Source organism: Oncorhynchus masou, chromosome 4 (assembly GCF_036934945.1).
Source record: "Oncorhynchus masou masou isolate Uvic2021 chromosome 4, UVic_Omas_1.1, whole genome shotgun sequence".
Lineage (NCBI taxonomy): Eukaryota > Metazoa > Chordata > Actinopteri > Salmoniformes > Salmonidae > Oncorhynchus > Oncorhynchus masou.
Genome location: NC_088215.1, coordinates 6,493,691 through 6,514,160, shown reverse-complemented (window position 1 = coordinate 6,514,160; position 20,470 = coordinate 6,493,691).

The window sequence follows — 20,470 nt, the reverse complement described above, 5'->3', positions numbered from 1 at the left end:
GATCCTGTTGCCCCTGGGAGGGGTTGAAGGGGGGGGGGGGTATGGGGCCAGGTGGCAGGGTGCTGACAGAGACCCACAGAGAGCCAGACCTCTGCCAGGTCTCCTACAATCTCTTGGCCCCTGACATCGACTGGAGGCCCAGGGCCCACGTCGAGACACACCTGCCCCAGAAACGCTGCTCCGTCTCGGGGTTGCCAGCTGCAGCTGGCCTGGGCCCTCTTGTCTGGATGCCTGGGTCTTGCACTTTGGTGGTGGTGGCTATTCATCTTCACAGGATGCGCCAACTGGTTTTCATACACTCAGGCCACTGGACCCAGTTGGACAATGATCTTCATATCAGTACTTAGTGACATTAATAGCCTATATTAACCCAAATAGAATCTATTTTGCTGGTAGCAACTTACGTGTGCCTGCCTGGTTGTTTCATGCAGGCACAATAGCATTAAAGGGATGCCATGAATATGTATGGATTGACCAAATGGTCCTGAATTGATTAAAAATCCCAACATTTAAACATGACTAAATCGATGCATTTAATTTTTTTTCTCATTTTTCATTTTCTTTTGTCTCCTCGTTCTTGAGTTTGAGTATTAAGCCCATTTGGTCCCGTGGGAGTGGGTTTGGGCCTTGGCGCTAAGGACCATCGGACCCCAAAATACACCCCAGTTCTTTTTTTATTAACATTATTATTTCTTGCGCCCAAGAATGATTTGGAATTTAAATTCCTCTATAATTGGGCCTATATTTTCACTGTCTGCCATGGCTCTGCTGCTTATCAGTGAGGGGTAAGAATTAAGACCACATAGGGAAACTAAATAACATTTTTTTTTTAAAGCCGAGAGACTTAAGTAGAAAATTGGCTTAGCATGCAGATAGCAAACTCAACAATAGGAACATATATATGGAGCTCAGGAGTGATTGAAGTCCCTGTCTTTCTGATGAACAAAGTGTTTGATATTTCACCACGGCTCTTACATAAACTGCTAACTTGATTTCACACCGTCGGATCCGAGTGTGACAACAAACACTTTAATTAGGAGCGAGATGCAGGGACGGGGACTTCAATGTTCCTGAAGTGAAGGAAGAAAGTGATAGACTGTAATAAATCATCAGCGCGCTCCAGACAGGCTAAATATACAGCCAACATGCTGCCAAAATATATTCATTTTTCTTCTTTCGCTCTACCCCACTTTTTACATCTTATTATTTTTCCTCTTTCTCCTCCTCGGCTTGGGCTGTGCATATTTTTGCATAGATTTAAAGGCACAGTGATATCTCGCTCGAGCCAATGTGGTAATTTGCATTGTGCATTTTTTTGGGGGGTGACCCGTAATTAGTGGGTATGAGATTTGGGGGAAATGGGTATGTATGGCCTCTATCAGTCTGTGTGTGTGCCTGTCAGGTTTATGTAACGCTCCCACTAGAACCCGAGTGACATTTTCTGGCCCTTAAGAACCCCACTTCTCCGCAATCATAGATTAGCCCCTTTCAAAGTGTTTCCATTCCAAAGTAATTGTTTTACGCCGATAAAAAGGGAATAAAGAAAGCGAGACTGAGTCGAGAGCAAAGAATGGAAATAAGGAATGAAAAGCACAATGGACGTACACCTCAAACCCAGATTCTACTCACATTAGCCGCCACGTGGACCTGATGGCAAATAAACTATAAACTTCCCAATAAACGAGCCAATCAAGACTCCCTTTCTTATTCTGACTGCCACATCGCCCAACTCCCAACACCTCTAACCCAGTTTGGATTTATTGGTCAGCAAATAATCAAAGCACTTTTTCTTTAGGGGATTAGAGAAGGGGCTGAGCTTAGACCGCTGGACCAAACACTAGCGGGAGGCCAGGGGGTCCCCTTATCAGGGCCCGGCTTCTGGAGCCAGCTTCACTACAGGACAGATTGCTTTTATATTCCCTCCGTCTGGTGGAACAACAAAGGCCTGACGGCACCCAGCAATACTGCCCCAATGTCTGATGGGACGTTAAGGATCCGCTCGCCCCTACGCCGCCTTTATGCCTTTATGTATTCATCAGTAGGATGAGTCGATGAGTCTATGAGATCACCCCCCCCCCCCCCTTCTATTAAACAGGGTTAATTTCTTCGTCTTGGCTCCTTTGCTTCTTCTGTTCAATGGGAACGGCCCAGGTCGAGTCTATGTACAGTGCCTTACAACAGTATTCGGACCGCCTGGATTTCTTCACATTTGATTGTGTTGCAACGTGGGATTAAAATGGATTTGAATTGTAATTGTGGAAGAAAAATGCTAACATTTTGTAAAAGATGAATATGAACGAACTTAACAAAATATAGTTGTTACGTAAGTATTCAGCTCCCTGAGTCAATACAGGTTAGAATCACCTTTGGCAGTGATTTAAGCTGTGTGTTTCTGGGTAAGTCTCTAAGAGCTTTCCACACCTGGATAGTGCAATATTTATCTATTATTATTTTCAAAATTCTTCGAGCTCTGTCAAGATGTTGGGGATCACGGCTAGACAGCCATTTCCAAGTCTTGCCACAGTATTTAAGTCAAAATTGTATCTTGGCCACTTGGAAACATTCACCGTCTTGTTAGTAAGCGACTTCAGTGTAGATTTTTGGCTTTGTGTTTTCGGTTATTGTCCTACTGAAAGGTGAATTGCTCGCCAAGTGTCTGGTGTAAAGCAGACTGAAGCAGGTTTTCCTGTAGGATTCTGCCTGTGCGTAGCCCTATCCCGTTTCTTTTTATCCTGAAAAACTCCCCGGTGTTTTCCGATGTCAAGCATAGATTTTCCTCACACAAAGGGCTTGGCATTTAGGCCAAAAAGTCTATTTCTTTGCCATGTTTGTTTTGTTTGTTGCAGTATTACTTTAGTGTCTTGTTGTGTACAAGATGCACGTTTTTTTAGTTGTTGCAGTATTACTTTAGTGGCTTGTTTGCGTACAAGATGCATGTTTTGCAATATTTAGATGTTGTGTATTTTGTATTCTTCTTTTCACTCTGTCATTTATGTCCCATCACAGCCATTTGAACTCTAGCGGCCTTAAAATCACCAATCAGACACATGGTAATGTCATTCCTGTCCTGCAGCTCGGTTCAGAAGGACAACTGTATATTTGAGGTGTCGGGTTGGTTTAATACATAATCCACAGCATAATTGTTAACTTGACCAGATATTCAATGTCTGATTTGTTTTATTGTTACCCATCTACCGATCACTGTCCTTTTATAATGAGGCTTTTGAAAAGCTCCCTGGTCTTTGTAGTTGAATCTGTGTTTGAAATTCAGTACTTGACTGAGGGACCTTACAGGAGTTGTATGTATGGGAGATGGATGAAAGGTTAGTCATTTAAAAAGGCTTTTTGTAACTTTTTATGTGATTTGTTAAGCCAAATTATACTTGTGAACCAATTTAGGCTTGTCTAAACAAAGGGGCTGAATACTTATCCAACAACCATATTTTAGTTACTAAATGTTGTATCAATCTTTAAAAAATAATCACATTACAGAGTATTGTGTGTAAATTCTTTTTAAATTAAATCCATTTTAATCCCACTTTTAACACAATACAATGTGAAGAAATACAAGGGGTCAGAATTATTTTGCAAGGCCTCCGTGTACAGTGAGGCAGGTAGCCTAGTGGTTAGAGCGTTGGACTTGTAACTGAAAGGTTGCCAGATCGAATCCCCAAGCTGACAAAGTAAAAATCTGTTGCTCTGCCCCTGAACAAAGCAGGCACTATTCCGAGGCAGTCATTGAAAATAAGAATTTGTTCGTAAATCACTTGCCTAGTTGAAAAAATATGTATATTTGTGGACTGATTAGAAGTTGTTAGCTTCTTCATATCTCTCTCTTTTAAATGGGAACAGCCCAAGTCCAGGTCAAGACTGTGTATATCTATCGGTTTGACTATTAAACAGGGTTCATTTAGTCATCTTCGCTCATTTTCTCTTGAATGGCCCAGGTCGAGCCTATGTATATGGATGTAAATGATCCGTATATGTGATGTGATGTATATACTACATTCTGATGAAGGAGAGTGTCCTTCACCTCTATAAGCTTCATGAGACAGGCTTGACCCCGCCCTTCACCTGCGCGCCATCTCTCCGTCTGTCACCGTAACACTGCTGAGTGGCTGTATAGAGAGAGGAGGGGGGGGGGGGCTTCCTATTTGGCCCCCATAATCCTGGATGTGTGGAATAGCAGACATTGTCACTGCTTCCCATATAGAGAAGCGCATAATATAGTGTTGTATGTACTTTAAGTACGGCTTCCTCTGTGAATGAGGTGGGATGGTTGGAGCCTGGAGTCTTTAAGCAACTAGGCCTACGTTCAATAGCGTCATTGTTCGGCTGCAGAACTGAGCTTCCTCCAGTGACTACGATCACCCACTTGCGAAGTTTGACATTTGACGTGGTTGATGCGCTTGAAGCCCTTCAAGTCAGTGAATGGGAAGTAGGTGTAAACCTCGTTCCAATGTCCATGCTGGCACGGCAGTTAGTGCGCATGCCCAATCCGTTGCTTCGTTGCTAAATCGTATGCTCGTAAGGATATTAATCACAGCAAGGCAGACTGGTAGTCTGGCACGGCCAGGTTGAGAAAAGGTGTTGGACCGTGGGGCCGGAAGTATGATTGAGATTATTTTGAGACTGGAGGGAAACAAGGACAATAGAGACCTCTGTGTTGTAAATGGGTGAGGTGTGTATGAGTCATCACCATTGGCCAATCTCCTCACCTATGTGAGTGTGTAATGTTGTGTGTGCACATTCTCTTGTTGAGATGATATAGCATTGTGTAGGCTACGTATAGCTCACACATACTACTCATGTACCATATAAGCACAAGGTGAAATAGAGGGTCATTGTGACTGATGGGGCACCTTTTCTGGACTGTGGGACGGACTGGTGTTGAGAGCCAGGAAATCCCTCTAGTGGTAGCTATGAATCACTACACTTCCATCCTGCTTTATTTTCTCTTATTTTACCTGTCCAGCATTTCTATTTATTTTCTTCTTTGTTTATTTAACTAGGCAAGTCAGTTTAGAACAAATTATTATTTACTACCCTAGCCACACCGGGCCAATTGTGCACCACCCTATGGGACTCCCAATCACAGCCAGATCTGATGCAGCCTGGATTTGAACTAGGGACTGCAGTGATGCTTCTTGCACTGAGATGCAGTGCCTTAGACCACCGCACCACTCGGGAGACTTCTTCTAGTCACTACTTCTCCATGTAATGAATCAATGGCCGTACATCATGGTCGTACGTCATTACCCGGACCCAAATGATATTGGAACCCTGGCTCCAATGTTGTCTCTCGTCATTCAGCTCCTCTTCGGTGCAGATTTCTCAAGGGGGTATACAAATAATTGCATAACATATTGCCTTCAATGAGGGTTGCAGTAATGTTCATATTCAACCTGTATCGAGCATGTGTTCAACATGATGCCATTTCTGCTATTGCTGTGTAACAATAGCTCAGTAACTCGTATGTCACTTGGCAGGATAGATGATGTCGCAATGAAAGGGTCCTGAGATCTCTTTGGTGAAGTGACTGCTGTCATGGGTTAGGAACCAACTGTGTGACTCCCCATTTACACAGACAAGCCTCCTGAGAGGATGGTAAAGGTGGAGCCCATTGGGACATAGACTGGTGAATATGGGAGTGAGGAAGACAGTGTAGTTGTGCTACGTTGTTTCTATTATGACACTGCGTCATCTGTCAGAGGAAGGGAACACTTAGCCTGGTCCCAGATCTGTTTGTGATGTCTTGCCAACTCCTATTGTCCATTGTCACGCCAATGTAGACAACTATTTGAATACAGATCCCCAAAAAGGTTGAAGATAGAATGAATAGATATAGAATGAATAGAGTGCACACGATCTGCCTAGATTATTCCAATCTAACAGTCATATTTGATCTACACAATACATTTCCATCTGAACATTTAGTAAATGCCCATCCTCCAGAATGTCCATTGCTCCATATGTGTACATAATCAAATCAAACCAATTAACCAGATAATTAACCAGATAATTAACCAGACGCTCAACTACTGTATGACTCTTTCAACATGCCACTGAAAAGATCGATAGCTGCAATTCGTTGTATGATAGCTGAAAAATACTGCGGAGTAATAATTCAAAGCCAAGTTGGATGCAACGACAACTTCCAACCTCTTTGTCTATTTGAGGGTTCTTGTTTCAAACACACACCATCTCTGAAGGGATAGTTTACCCAGAATACAAACTGACATGATTTTTCACCGACCTCAACCCATCTACTCCCTCGACTCCATCTACTCCCTCGACTCCATCTACTCCGTCTACTCCGTCTTCTCCCTCCACTCCGTCTACTCCGTCTACTCCCTCGACTCCGTCTACTCCGTCTACTCCCTCGACTCCGTCTACTCCCTCGACTCCGTCTACTCCCTCGACTCCGTCTACTCCCTCGACTCCGTCTACTCCGCCTACTCCCTCAACTCCGTCTACTCCCTCGACTCCGTCTACTCCGTCTACTCCCTCGACTACGTCTACTCCGTCTACTCCCTCGACTCCGTCTACTCCCTCGACTCCGTCTACTCCCTCGACTCCGTCTACTCCCTCGACTCCGTCTACTCCCTCTACTCCGTCTACTCCCTCGACTCCGTCTACTCCGTCTACTCCCTCGACTCCGTCTTCTCCGTCTACTCCCTCGACTCCGTCTACTCCGTCTACTCCCTCGACTCCGTCTACTCCCTCGACTCCGTCTACTCCCTCTACTCCGTCTACTCCCTCGACTTCGTCTACTCCGTCTACTCCCTCGACTCCGTCTACTCCCTCAACTCCCTCGACTCCGTCTAGTCCCTCGACTCCGTCTACTCCCTCGACTCCGTCTACTCCGTCAACTCCGTCGACTCCCTCGACTCTGTCTACTCTGTCTACTCCCTCGACTCCGTCTACTCCCTCGACTCCGTCTACTCCGTCTACTCCCTCGACTCCCTCGACTCCGTCTACTCCCTCGACTTCGTCTACTCCGTCGACTCCCTCAACTCCGTCTACTCCCTCGACTCCGTCTACTCCGTCTACTCCCTCGACCCGTCTACTCCGTCTACTCCCTCGACTCCGTCTACTCCGTCTACTCCCTCGACTCCGTCTACTCCCTCGACTCCGTCTACTCCCTCGACTCCGTCTACTCCGTCGACTCCTCGACTCCGTCTACTTCCTCGACTCCGTCTACTCCGTCTACTCCCTCGACTCCGTCGACTCCCTCGACTCCGTCTACTCCGTCTACCCCCTCGACTCCGTCTACTCCCTCAACTCCGTCTACTCCCTCGACTCCGTCTACTCCCTCGACTCCCTCTACTCCCTCGACTCCCTCTACTCCCTCGACTCCCCACTCCGTCTACTCCCTTGACTCCGTCTACTCCCTCAACTCCGGCTACTCCCTCGACTCCGCCTACTCCTCGACTCCCTCGACTCCGTCTACTCCTCGACTCCGTCTACTCCTCGACTCCGTCTACTCCTCGACTCCGTACTCCCTCGACTCCGTCTCCGTCTACCCTCGACTCCGTCTACTCCGTCGACCCCTCGACTCCGTCTACCCCCTTCTCCCTCCTACTCCCTCGACTCCGTCTACTCCCTCGACTCCGTCTACTCCCTCCGTCGACTCCGTCTACTCCCTCTACTCCGTTGACTCCCTCTACTCCGTCTACTCCCTCGACTCCTTATACTCCCTCGACTCCGTCTACTCCCTCGACTCCGTCTACTCCCTCGACCCGTCTACTCAGTCTACTCCCTCAACTCCGTCTACTCCGTCGACTCCCTCGACTCCGTCTACCCCCTCGACTCCGTCTACTCCCTCGACTCCGTCTACTCCCTCGACTCCCTCTACTCCTCGACTCCCTCGACTCGCTCTACTCCGTCTACTCCCTCGACTCCGTATACTCCCTCGACTCCGCCTACTCCGTCTACTCCCTCGACTCCGTCTACTCCTCGACTCCTCGACTCCGTCTACTCCGTCGACTCCCTCGACTCCGTCTACTCCCTCCTCCGTCTACTCCCTCGACTCCGTCTACTCCATCTACTCCGTCGACTCCCTCTACTCCGTCTACTCCCTCGACTCCGTCTACTCCATCTACTCCTCGACTCCGTCTACTCCTCGACCCTCGACTCCGTCTACTCCCTCGACTCCGTCTACTCCTCGACTCCCTCTACTCCGTCTACTCCTCGACTCCGTCTACTCCCGACTCCGTCGACTCCTCGACTCCGTCTACTCCCTCGACTCCGTCTACTCCTCGACTCCGTCTCCCGACTCTCCTCGACTCCGTCGACTCCATCGACTCCGTCGACTCCGTCTACTCCGTCTACCCCTCGACTCCGTCTACTCGACCCGTCTACTCCGTCTCGACTCCGTCTACTCCGTCTACTCCCTCGACTCCCTCTACTCCCTTGACTCCCTCTACTCCGTCTACTCCCTCGACTCCGTATACTCCCTCGACTCCGTCTACTCCCTCGACTCCGTCTACTCCCTCGACCCGTCTACTCCGTCTACTCCCTCGACTCCGTCTACTCCGTCGACTCCCTCGACTCCGTCTACTCCCCCTCGACTCCGTCTACTCCGTCTACTCCCCTCGACTCCGTCTACCCCTCGACCCTCGACTCCGTCTACTCCGTCTACTCCTCGACTCCGTCTACTCCGTCTCCCTCCCTCTACTCCATCTACTCCGTCTACTCCCTCGACTCCGTCTACTCCCTCGACTCCCTCGACTCCGTCTACTCCTCTACTCCGTCTACTCCCTCGACTCCGTCTACTCCGTCGGGACTCCCTCGACTCCGTCTACTCCCTCGACTCCGTCTACTCCGTCTACTCCTCGACTCCGTCTACTCCTCGACTCCCTCGACTCCCTCCACTCCCTCGACTCCGTCTACTCCGTCTACTCCCTCGACTCCGTCTACTCCCTCGACTCCGTCTACTCCCTCGACTCCGTCTACTCCTCGACTCCGTCTACTCCCTCGACTCCCCGACTCCGTCTCGACTCCGTCTACTCCCTCGACTCCGTCTACTCCTCGACTCCGTCTACTCCTCGACTCCCCTCGACTCCGTCTACTCCCTCGACTCCGTCTACTCCCTCGACTCCGTCTACTCCTCGACTCCGTCTACTCCCTCGACTCCCCTACTCCTCGACTCCGTCTACTCCGTCTACTCCCTCGACTCCGTCGACTCCCTCGACTCCGTCTACTCCCTCGACTCCGTCTACTCCCTCGACTCCGTCTACTCCCTCGACTCCGTCTACTCCCTCGACCCTCGACTCCGTCTACTCCCTCGACTCCGTCTACTCCCTCGACTCCGTCTACTCCCTCGACTCCGTCTACTCCGTCGACTCCGTCTACTCCGTCTACCCCCTCGACTCCGTCTACTCCCTCGACTCCGTCTACTCCCTCGACTCCGTCTTACTCCTCGACTCCCTCTCCCCTTGACTCCCTCTACTCCGTCTACTCCCGTCGACTCCTTCTACTCCTCGACTCCGTCTACTCCCTCGACTCCGTCTACTCCCTCGGGTCTGTCTACTCAGTCTACTCCCTCAACTCCGTCTACTCCGTCGACTCCGTCGACTCCGTCCACCTCGACTCCGTCTACTCCTCGACTCCGTCTACTCCCTCGACTCCCTCTACTCCTCGACTCCCCCGACTCCTCTACTCCGTCTACTCCTCGACTCCGTCTACTCCTCGACTCCGTCTACTCCGTCTACTCCCTCGACTCCGTCTACTCCGTCGACTCCCTCGACTCCGTCTACTCCGTCGACTCCCTCGACTCCGTCTACTCCGTCTACTCCCTCGACTCGTCTATTCCATCTACTCCCTCGACTCCGTCTACTCCCTCGACTCCCTGGACTCCGTCTACTCCCTGGACTCCGTCTACTCCCTGGACTCCGTCTACTCCCTCGACTCCGTCTACTCCCTCGACTCCGTCTACTCCCTCGACTCCGTCTACTCCCTCGACTCCGTCTACTCCCTCGACTCCGTCTACTCCCTCGACTCCGTCTACTCCCTCGACTCCGTCTACTCCTCGACTCCCTACTCCTCTCTCCGTCTACTCCCTCGACTCCGTCTACTCCCTCGACTCCGTCTACTCCCTCGACTCCGTCTACTCCGTCGACTCCGTCTACTCCGTCTACCCCCTCGACTCCGTCTACTCCCTCGACTCCGTCTACTCCCTCGACTCCCTCTACTCCCTCGACTCCCTCTACTCCCTTGACTCCCTCCTACTCCGTCTACTCCCTCGACTCCGTCTACTCCCTCGACTCCGTCTACTCTCCTCGACTCCGTCTACTCCTCGACTCCGTCGACTCCGTCTACTCCCTCGACTCCGTCTACTCCCTCGACTCCCTCGACTCCTCGACTCCTCTACTCCGTCTACTCCGTCTACTCCGTCTACTCCCTCGACTCCGTCTACTCCCTCGACTCCGTCTCCCTCGACTCCGTCTCCCTCGACTCCATCTACTCCGTCTACTCCCTCGACTCCGTCTACTCCCTCGACTCCGTCTACTCCGTCTACTCCCTCGACTCCCCTCTACTCCATCTACCCTCGACTCCGTCTACTCCGTCTACTCCTCGACTCCGTCTACTCCGTCTACTCCCCGTTTACTCCGTCTCCCTCGACTCCGTTTACCCTCGACTCCGTCTACTCCCTCGACTCCGTCTTACTCCCTCGACTCCGTCTACTCCGTCTACTCCCCTCGACTCCGTCTACTCCTCGACTCCGTCTACTCCCTCGACTCCGTCTACTCCCTCGACTCCCTCGACTCCGTCTACTCCTCGACGTCTACCCTCGACTCCGTCTACTCCGACTCCTCGACTCCTTCTACTCCGTCTACTCCTCCGACTCCGTCTACTCCCTCGACTCCGTCTACTCCCTCGACTCCGTCTACTCCTCGACTCCGTCTACTCCCTCGACTCCGTCTACTCCCTCGACTCCATCTACTCCGTCGACTCCGTCTACTCCTCGACTCCGTCTACTCCCCTCGACTCCGTCTACTCCGTCGACTCGACCCGTCTACTCCTCGACTCGTCTACCTCGACTCCCTCGACTCCGTCTACTCCCTCGACTCCGTCTACTCCCTCGACTCCCTCTACTCCCTCGACTCCGTCTACTCCCCTCGACTCCGTCTACTCCCTCGACTCCGTCCCTCCTCGACTCCCCTCTACTCCCTCGACTCCGTCTACTCCGTCTACTCCCTCGACTCCGTCTACTCCCTCGACTCCGTCTACTCCTCGACTCCCTCGACTCCGTCTACTCGCTCGACTCCCTCGACTCCGTCTACTCCCTCGTCGACTCCTCGACTCCCCTACTCCGTCTACTCCCTCGACTCGTCTACTCCGTCTACTCCCTCGACTCCGTCTACTCCCTCGACTCCGTCTACTCCGTCGACCCGTCGACCCGACTCCGTCTACTCCCTCGACTCCGTCTACTCCTCGACTCCCTCGACTCCGTCTACTCCGTCGACTCCCTCGACTCCCGTCTACTCCGTCGACTCCCTCGACTCCGTCTACTCCCTCGACTCCCTACTCCCTCGACCCGTCTACTCCCTCGACTCCGTCTACTCCCTCGACTCCGTCTACTCCTCGACTCCGTCTACTCCCTCGACCCGTCGACTCCTCCCGCACTCCGTCTACTCCCTCGACTCCGTCTACTCCTCGACTCCGTCTACTCCGTCTACTCCCTCTACTCCGTCTCTCCCTCGACTCCGTCTACTCCTCGACTCCGTCTACTCCCTCGACTCCGTCTACTCGACTCCGTCTACTCGACCCGACTCCGTCGACTCCGTCTACTCCTCGACTCCGTCTACCACCCGTCTACTCCCTCGACTCCGTCTACTCCCTCGACTCGACGTCTACTCCGTCTACTCCCTCGACCCCGTCTCCTCCCTCGACTCCGTCTACTCCTCTACTCCGTCTACCCCTCGACTCGTCTACTCCCTCGACTCCGTCTACTCCTCGGCTCGACTCCGTCTACTCCCTCGACTCCGTCTACCCCTCGACTCCGTCTACTCCGTCGACTCCGTCTACTCCCTCGACTCCGTCTACTCCCTCGACCGTCCTCCTCTACTCCCTCTACTCCCTCGACTCCTCTACTCCTCGACTCCCTCTACTCCGTCTACTCCCCCGACTCCGTCTACTCCCTCGACTCCGTCTACTCCTCGACTCCGTCTACTCCATCTACTCCTCGACTCGACTCCGTCTCCTCGGCTCCGTCTACTCCTCGACTCCGTCTACTCCTCGACTCCGTCGACTCCTCTACTCCGTCTACTCCTCGACTCCGTCTACTCCTCGACTCCGTCTACTCCCATCTACTCCTCGACCCGTCTACTCCCGACTCCCTCGACTCCGTCTACTCCGTCTACTCCCTCGACTCCGTCGACTCCGTCGACTCCTCGACTCCGTCTCCTCCGTCTACTCCCCTCGACTCCTCTACTCCCTCGACTCCGTCTACTCCCTCGACTCGCTCCGTCTACTCCCTCGACTCCGTCTACTCCTCGACTCCGTCTACTCCGTCGACTCCCTCGACCCGTCTTACTCCGTCTACTCCTCGACTCCGTCTACTCCTCGACTCCCTCGCTCCTCCCTCGACTCCGTCTACTCCCTCGACTCCGTCTACTCCGTCTACTCCCTCGACTCCGTCTACTCCCTCGACTCCGTCGCCTCCTCGACTCCGTCTACTCCCTCGACTCCGTCTACTCCCTCGACTCCGTCGACTCCCGTCTACTCCGTCTACTCCGTCGACCCGTCTACTCCGTCTACCCCCTCGACTCCGTCTACTCCCTCGACTCCGTCTACTCCCTCGACTCCTCTACTCCTCTACTCCCTGACCCCTCTGACTCCCCACTCCGTCTACTCCTCGACTCCGTCTACTCCTCGACTCCGTCTACTCCCTCGACTCCGTCTACTCCTCGACTCCCTCTACTCCTCGACCCGACTACTCCACGACTCCGTCTACTCCCTCGACTCCGTCGACTCCCTCGTCTACTCCTCCTCGACTCCGTCTACTCCTCGACTCCTCGACTCCGTCTACTCCGTCGACTCCCTCCTCGACTCCGTCTACTCCTCGACTCCGTCTACTCCCTCGACTCCGTCTCCATCGACTCCCTCGACTCCGTCTACTCCTCGACTCGACTCCCTCGACTCCGTCTACTCCTCGACTCTACTCCTCGGCTCCCTCGACTCCGTCTACTCCTCGACTCCCTCGACTCCGTCTACCCTCGACTCCGTCTACTCCGTCGACTCCCTCGACTCCGTCACTCCTCGACTCCCTCCTCCCCTCGACTCCGTCTACTCCGTCTACTCCCTCGACTCCGTATACTCCCCCTCGACTCCGTCTACTCCTCGACCCGTCTCACTCCCTCGACTCCGTCTCGACTCCCTCGACTCCCTCGACTCCCTCTACTCCGTCTACTCCCTCGACTCCGTCTACTCCCTCGACTCCGTCTACTCCCTCGACCCGTCTACTCCCTCGACTCCGTCTACTCCCTCGACTCCGTCTACTCCCTCGACTCCGTCTACTCCCTCGACTCCGTCTACTCCCTCGACTCCCTCTACTCCGTCTACTCCCTCGACTCCGTATACTCCCTCGACTCCGTCTACTCCCTCGACTCCGTCTACTCCCTCGACTCCCTCGACTCCGTCTACTCCCTCGACTCCGTCTACTCCCTCGACTCCGTCTACTCCCTCGACTCCGTCTACTCCCTCGACTCCGTCTACTCCCTCGACTCCGTCTCTCCGTCTCTCCGTCTACTCCGACTCCCTCGACTCCGTCTACTCCCTCGACTCCGTCTACTCCCTCGACTCCTCTACTCCTCGACTCCGTCTACTCCTTCGACTCCCCGACTCCGTCTACTCCTCGACTCCGTCTACTCCCCTCGACTCCGTCTACTCCCTCGACTCCGTCTCCCCCTCGACTCCGTCTACTCCCTCTACTCCGTCTACTCCCTCGACTCCTCGACTCCGTCTCCACCCCTCGACTCCGTCTACTCCCTCGACTCCGTCTACTCCCTCGCTCCGTCCTCCTCGACTCCCGACTCCCTCGACTCCGTCTCTACTCCCTCGACTCCATTATACTCCCTCGACTCCGTCTACTCCGTCTACTCCCTCGACTCCGTCTACTCCCTCGACTCCGTCTACTCCCTCTACTCCGTCGACTCCCTCGACTCCGTCTACTCCTCGACTCCGTCTCCCGTCGACTCCCTCGACTCCGTCTACTCCTCGACTCCGTCTACTCCTCGACTCCGTCTACTCCTCTACTCCGTCTACTCCCGACGACTCCCTCGACTCCTCGACTCCCGTCTACTCCCTCGACCCGTCTACTCCTCGACTCCGTCTACTCCGTCTACTCCCTCGACTCCGTCTACTCCCTCGACTCCCTCTACTCCGTCTCTACTCCCTCGACTCCGTCTACTCCTACTCCGACTCCCTCGACTCCCTCTCCATTCCGTCTACTCCCTCGACTCCGTCTACTCCTCGACTCCTCGACTCCGTCTACTCCCTCCCTCGACTCCGTCTACTCCAAGCCGACTCCGTCTACTCCCTCGACTCCTCGACTCCGTCTACTCCGTCGACTCCGTCTACTCCCTCGACTCCGTTACTCCGTCTACTCCGTCGACTCCTCGACTCCGTCTACTCCCTCGACTCCGTCTACTCCGTCTACTCGACCTCGACTCCGTCTACTCCTCGACTCCGTCTACTCCTCGACTCCCTCTACTCCGTCGACCGTCTACTCCCTCGACTCCGTCTACTCCCTCGACTCCGTCTACTCCGTCTCCCTCGACCCCCGACTCCGTCTACTACTCCTCGACTCCGTCTACTCCCTCGACTCCGTCTACTCCTCGACTCCGTCTACTCCGTCTACTCCCTCGACTCCGTCTCCCTCGACTCCGTCTACTCCGTCTACTCCCCTAGACTCCGTCTACTCCCTCTACTCCGTCTACTCCCCGACTCGTCGTCTACTCCCTCGACTCCGTCTACTCCCTCGACTCCGTCGACTCCCTCTACTCCGTCTACTCCTCGACTCCGTCTACCCCCTCCCTCGACTCCGTCTACTCCTCACTCCGTCTACTCCGTCGACTCCCTCGACTCCGTCTACTCCCTCGACTCCGTCTACTCCCTCGACTCCTCTACTCCGTCTACTCCCTCGGACTCATCTACTCCCTCGACTCCGTCTACTCCCTCGACTCCGTCTACCCTGACTCCGTCTACTCCTCGACTCCCTCGACTCCCTCTTACTCCGTCTACTCCTCGACTCCGTCTACTCCCTCGACTCCGTCTACTCCGTCTACTCCCTCGACTCCGTCTACTCCCTCTACTCCCTCTACTCCTCGACTCCGTCTACTCCCTCGACTCCCTCTACTCCCTCGACTCCGTCTACTCCCTCGACTCCCTCTACTCCGTCTACTCCCTCGACTCCGTCTACTCCCTCTACTCCCTCGACTCCGTCTACTCCTCGACTCCTCTACTCCCTCGACTCCGTCTCTCCGTCTGACTCCTCGACTCCGTCTACTCCTCGACTCCGTCTCCCTCGACTCCGTCTACTCCCTCGACTCCTCTACTCCGTCTACTCCTCGACTCCGTCTACTCCTCGACTCCGTCTACTCCCTCGACTCCCTCTACTCCTCGACTCCGTCTACTCCCTCGTCTACTCCGTCTACTCCCTCGACTCCGTATACTCCGTCGACTCCGTCTACTCCCTCGACTCCGTCTACTCCCTCGACTCCCTCTACTCCGTCTACTCCCTCGACTCCGTCTACTCCTCGACTCCGTCTACTCCCTCGACTCCGTCTACTCCTCGACCCGTCTACTCCGTCTACTCCTCGACTCCGTCTACTCCCCGTCTCTCCGTCGACTCCGTCTACTCCTCGACTCCGTCTACTCCTCGACTCCCTCGACTCCGTCTACTCCCGTCGACTCCCTCGACTCCGTCTACTCCGTCGACTCCCTCGACTCCGTCTACTCCTCGACTCCGTCTACTCCCTCTACTCCGTCTACTCCTCGACTCCGTCTACTCCCGTCTACTCCTCGACTCCGTCTACTCCTCGACTCCGTCTACTCCTCGACTCCCTCGACTCCTCTACTCCCTCGACTCCTCGACTCCGTCGACTCCCTCTCCCGTCTACTCCCTCGACTCCGTCTACTCCCTCGACTCCGTCTACTCCCTCGACTCCGTCTACTCCTCGACTCCTCGACTCCGTCTACTCCTCGACTCCGTCTACTCCCTCGTCCTCGACCCGTCTACTCCTCGACTCCGTCTACTCCTCGTCTACTCCCTCGACTCCGTCTACTCCGACTCCGTCGACTCCGTCGACTCCCTCTACTCCCTCGACTCCGTCTACTCCTCTTCCTCTACTCCGTCTACTCCTCGACTCCGTCTACTCCCTCGACTCCGTTATACTCCCTCGACTCCGTCTACTCCCTCGACTCCGTCTACTCCTCGACTCCGTCTACTCCGTCTACTCCCTCGACTCCGTCTACTCCTCGACTCCTCGACTCCGTCGACTCCGTCTACTCCCTCGACTCCGTCTACTCCCTCGACTCCGTCTACTCCGTCTACTCCCTCGACTCCGTCTACTCCGTCGACTCCCGTCGACTCCGTCTACTCCGTCGACTCCCTCTACTCCCTCGACTCCATCTACTCCTCGTCTACTCCGTCTACCCCTACTCCGTCGACTCCCTCGACTCCGTCTACTCCCTCGACTCCGTCTACTCACCGTCGTCGACTCCTTGACTCCCTCTACTCCGTCCCTCCTCCTCCATCTACTCCCTCGACTCCGTCTACTCCTCGACTCCCCTCGACTCCGTCTACTCCTCGACTCCGTCTACTCCGTCTACTCCGTCGACTCCTCGACTCCGTCTACTCCCTCTCCTCGACTCCCTCTACTCCCTCGACTCCGTCTACCCCCTCGACTCCGTCTACTCCCTCGACTCCGTCTACTCCTCGACTCCGTCTACTCCCTCGACTCCATCTACTCCCTCGACTCCTCTACTCCGTCTACCCCTCGACTCCGTCGGACTCCGTCGACTCCGTCTACTCCCTCGACTCCGTCTACTCCTCGACTCCCTCTACTCCCTCGACTCCCTCTACTCCGTCTCGACTCCCTCGACTCCCTCGACTCCGTCTACTCCCTCTACTCCGTACTCGACTCCGTCTACTCCGTCTACTCCCGACTCCGTCTACTCCGACTCCTCGACTCCGTCTACTCCCTCGACTCCGTCTACTCCGTCTACTCCCTCGACTCCCTCTACTCCCTCGACTCCGTCTACTCCGTCTACTCCTCGACTCCCTCTACTCCGTCTACTCCCTCGACTCCGTCTACTCCTCCCTCTCCGTCTACTCCCTCGACTCCGTCTACTCCCTCGACTCCCTCGACTCCGTCTACTCCTCGACTCCCTCGACTCCGTCTACTCCTCGACTCCGTCTACTCGACCCCGTCGACTCCTCGACTCCGTCTCCTCTCCCTCGACTCCGTCTACTCCCTCGACTCCGTCTACTCCGTCGACTCCGTCTACTCCCTCGACTCCGTCTACTCCTCGACTCCGTCCTACTCCTCGACCCGTCTACCCGTCTACTCCTCGGACTCCCTCTACCCCTCGACTCCGTCTACTCCCTCGACTCCGTCTACTCCCCACCGACTCCGTCTACTCCTCGACTCCGTCTACTCCGTCGACTCCCGTCGACTCCCCCTCGACTCCGTCTCACCCTCGACTCCCTCGACTCCGTCTACTCCTCGACTCCGTCTACTCCCTCGACTCCGTCTACTCCGTCTCGACTCCCTCTACTCCGTCCTACTCCCTCTACTCCCTCGACTCCGTCTACTCCCTCACTCCGTCTTCCTTCTACTCCTCGACTCGGTCCTACTCCCCGACTCCCCCTACTCCCGACTCCGTCTACTCCTCGACTCCGTCTACTCCGTCTCTACTCCCTCGACTCCGTCTACTCCCTCGACTCCGTCCCACTCCCTCTACTCCGTCTACTCCTCGACCCCTCTACTCCGTCTACTCCCTGGACTCCGTCTACTCCCTCGACTCCGTCTACTCCTCGACTCCTACCCTCGACTCCCTCTACTCCGTCTACTCCCTCGACTCCGTCTACTCCTCGACTCCGTCTCCTCGACTCCTCTACTCCTCGACTCCCTCGACTCCCTCGACTACTCTACTCCGTCCCTCCCGTCTACTCCGTCTACTCCTCGACTCCGTCTACTCCGTCTCGACTCCGTCTACTCCCTCGACTCCGTCTCTACTCCGTCTACTCCCTCGACTCCGTCTACTCCCTCGACTCCGTCTACTCCTCGACTCCGTCTACTCCCTCGACTCCGTCTACTCCTCGACTCCGTCCTCCCTCGACTCCGTCTACCCCCCTCGACTCCGTCTCGACTCCGTCTACCCCCTCGACTCCGTCTACTCCTCGACTCCGTCGACTCCGTCTACTCCTCGACTCCCTCGACTCCGTCTTCTCCACCTACTCCCTCGACTCCGTCCTCCTCTACTCCCTCGACCCGTCTACCCTCGACTCCCTCGACTCCGTCTACTCCTCGACTCCGTCTACTCCGTCGACCCCTCGACTCCGTCTACTCCTCGACTCCGTCTACTCCGTCTACTCCGTCGACTCCTCGACTCCGTCTACTCCTCGACTCCGTCTACTCCCGTCTACTCCTCGACTCCGTCTCGACTCCTCGACTCCGTCTACTCCCTCGACTCCGTCTACTCCCTCGACTCCGTCTACTCCTCGACTCCCTCCTCGACTCCGTCTACTCCTCGGACTCCGTCTACTCCTCGACTCCCTCGACTCCTCGACTCCGTCTACTCCGTCTACTCCCTCAACTCCGTCTACTCCCTCGACTCCGTCTACTCCTCGACTCCGTCTACTCCCTCGACTCCGTCTACTCCTCGACTCCGTCTCTCCGTCTACTCCGTCTACTCCCTCGACTCCGTCTACTCCCTCGACTCCGTCGTACTCCGTCTACTCCTCGACTCCTCGACTCCGTCTACTCCGTCTACTCCTCGACCCGTCTACTCCGTCTACTCCCTCGACTCCGTCTACTCCGTCGACTCCCTCGACTCCGTCTACTCCCTCGACTCCCTCGACTCCGTCTACTCCGTCGACTCCCTCGACTCCGTCTACTCCCTCGACTCCGTCTACTCCGTCGACTCCCTCGACTCCCTCTACTCCCTCGACTCCGTCTACTCCCTCGACTCCTCGACTCCGTCTACTCCTCGACTCCGTCTACTCCCTCGACTCCTCTACTCCGTCTACTCCGTCGACTCCTCGACTCCTCTACTCCGTCTACTCCCTCGACTCCGTCTACTCCTCGACTCCGTCTACTCCGTCTACTCCCGACTCCTCAACTCCGTCTACTCCCTCGACTCCGTCTACTCCCTCGACTCCGTCTACTCCCTCTACTCCCTCGACTCCGTCTACTCCCTCTACTCCGTCTACTCCCTCGACTCCGTCTACTCCCTCGACTCCGTCTACTCCGTCTACTCCCTCGACTCCGTCTACTCCCTCGACTCCGTCTACTCCCTCGACTCCGTCTACTCCGTCGACTCCCTCGACTCCGTCTACTCCGTCTACTCCCTCGACTCCGTCCCTCGACTCCGTCTCCCGTCGACTCCGTCTACTCCCTCGACTCCGTCTACTCCGTCTACTCCGTCTACTCCCTCTACTCCCTCGACTCCGTCTACTCCTCGACTCCGTCTACTCCTCGACTCCCTCTGACTCCGTCTACTCCTCGACTCCGTCTACTCCTCGACTCCGTCTACTCCGTCGACTCCGTCGACTCCTCGACTCCCTCGACTCCGTCTACTCCCTCGACTCCGTCTACTCCCTCGACTCCGTCTACTCCTCGACTCCGTCGACTCCTCGACTCCGTCGACTCCCTACCCCCTCGGCTCCGTCTACTCCTCGACTCCATCTACTCCTCGACTCCGTCTACTCCCTCGACTCCCTCACTCCGTCTACTCCCTCTACTCCGTCTACTCCTCAACCCGTCTACTCCCTCGACTCCCTCGACTCCCTCGACTCCGTCTACTCCTCGACTCCGTCTACTCCCTCCTCGACTCCGTCTACTCCGATCGACTCCTCGACTCCGTCTACTCCCCTCTACTCCCTCCCTCGACTCCGTCTACTCCCTCGACTCCGTCTACTCCTCGACTCCTCGACTCTCCTCTACTCCGTCTACTCCTCGACTCCGTCTACTCCTCGTCTGTTCCTCGACTCCGTCTACTCCCTCGACTCCGACTCCTCGACTCCGTCTACTCCCTCGACCCGTCTACTCCGACTCGACTCCCTCGACTCCGTCTACTCCTCGACTCCGCTACTCCCTCGACTCCGTCTACTCCTCGACTCCGTCTACTCCGTCTACTCCCTTCGACTCCGTCTACTCCCTCGACTCCGTCTACTCCTCGACTCCGTCTACTCCCTCGACTCCCTCTACTCCCTCTACTCCGACTCCCTCTACTCCGT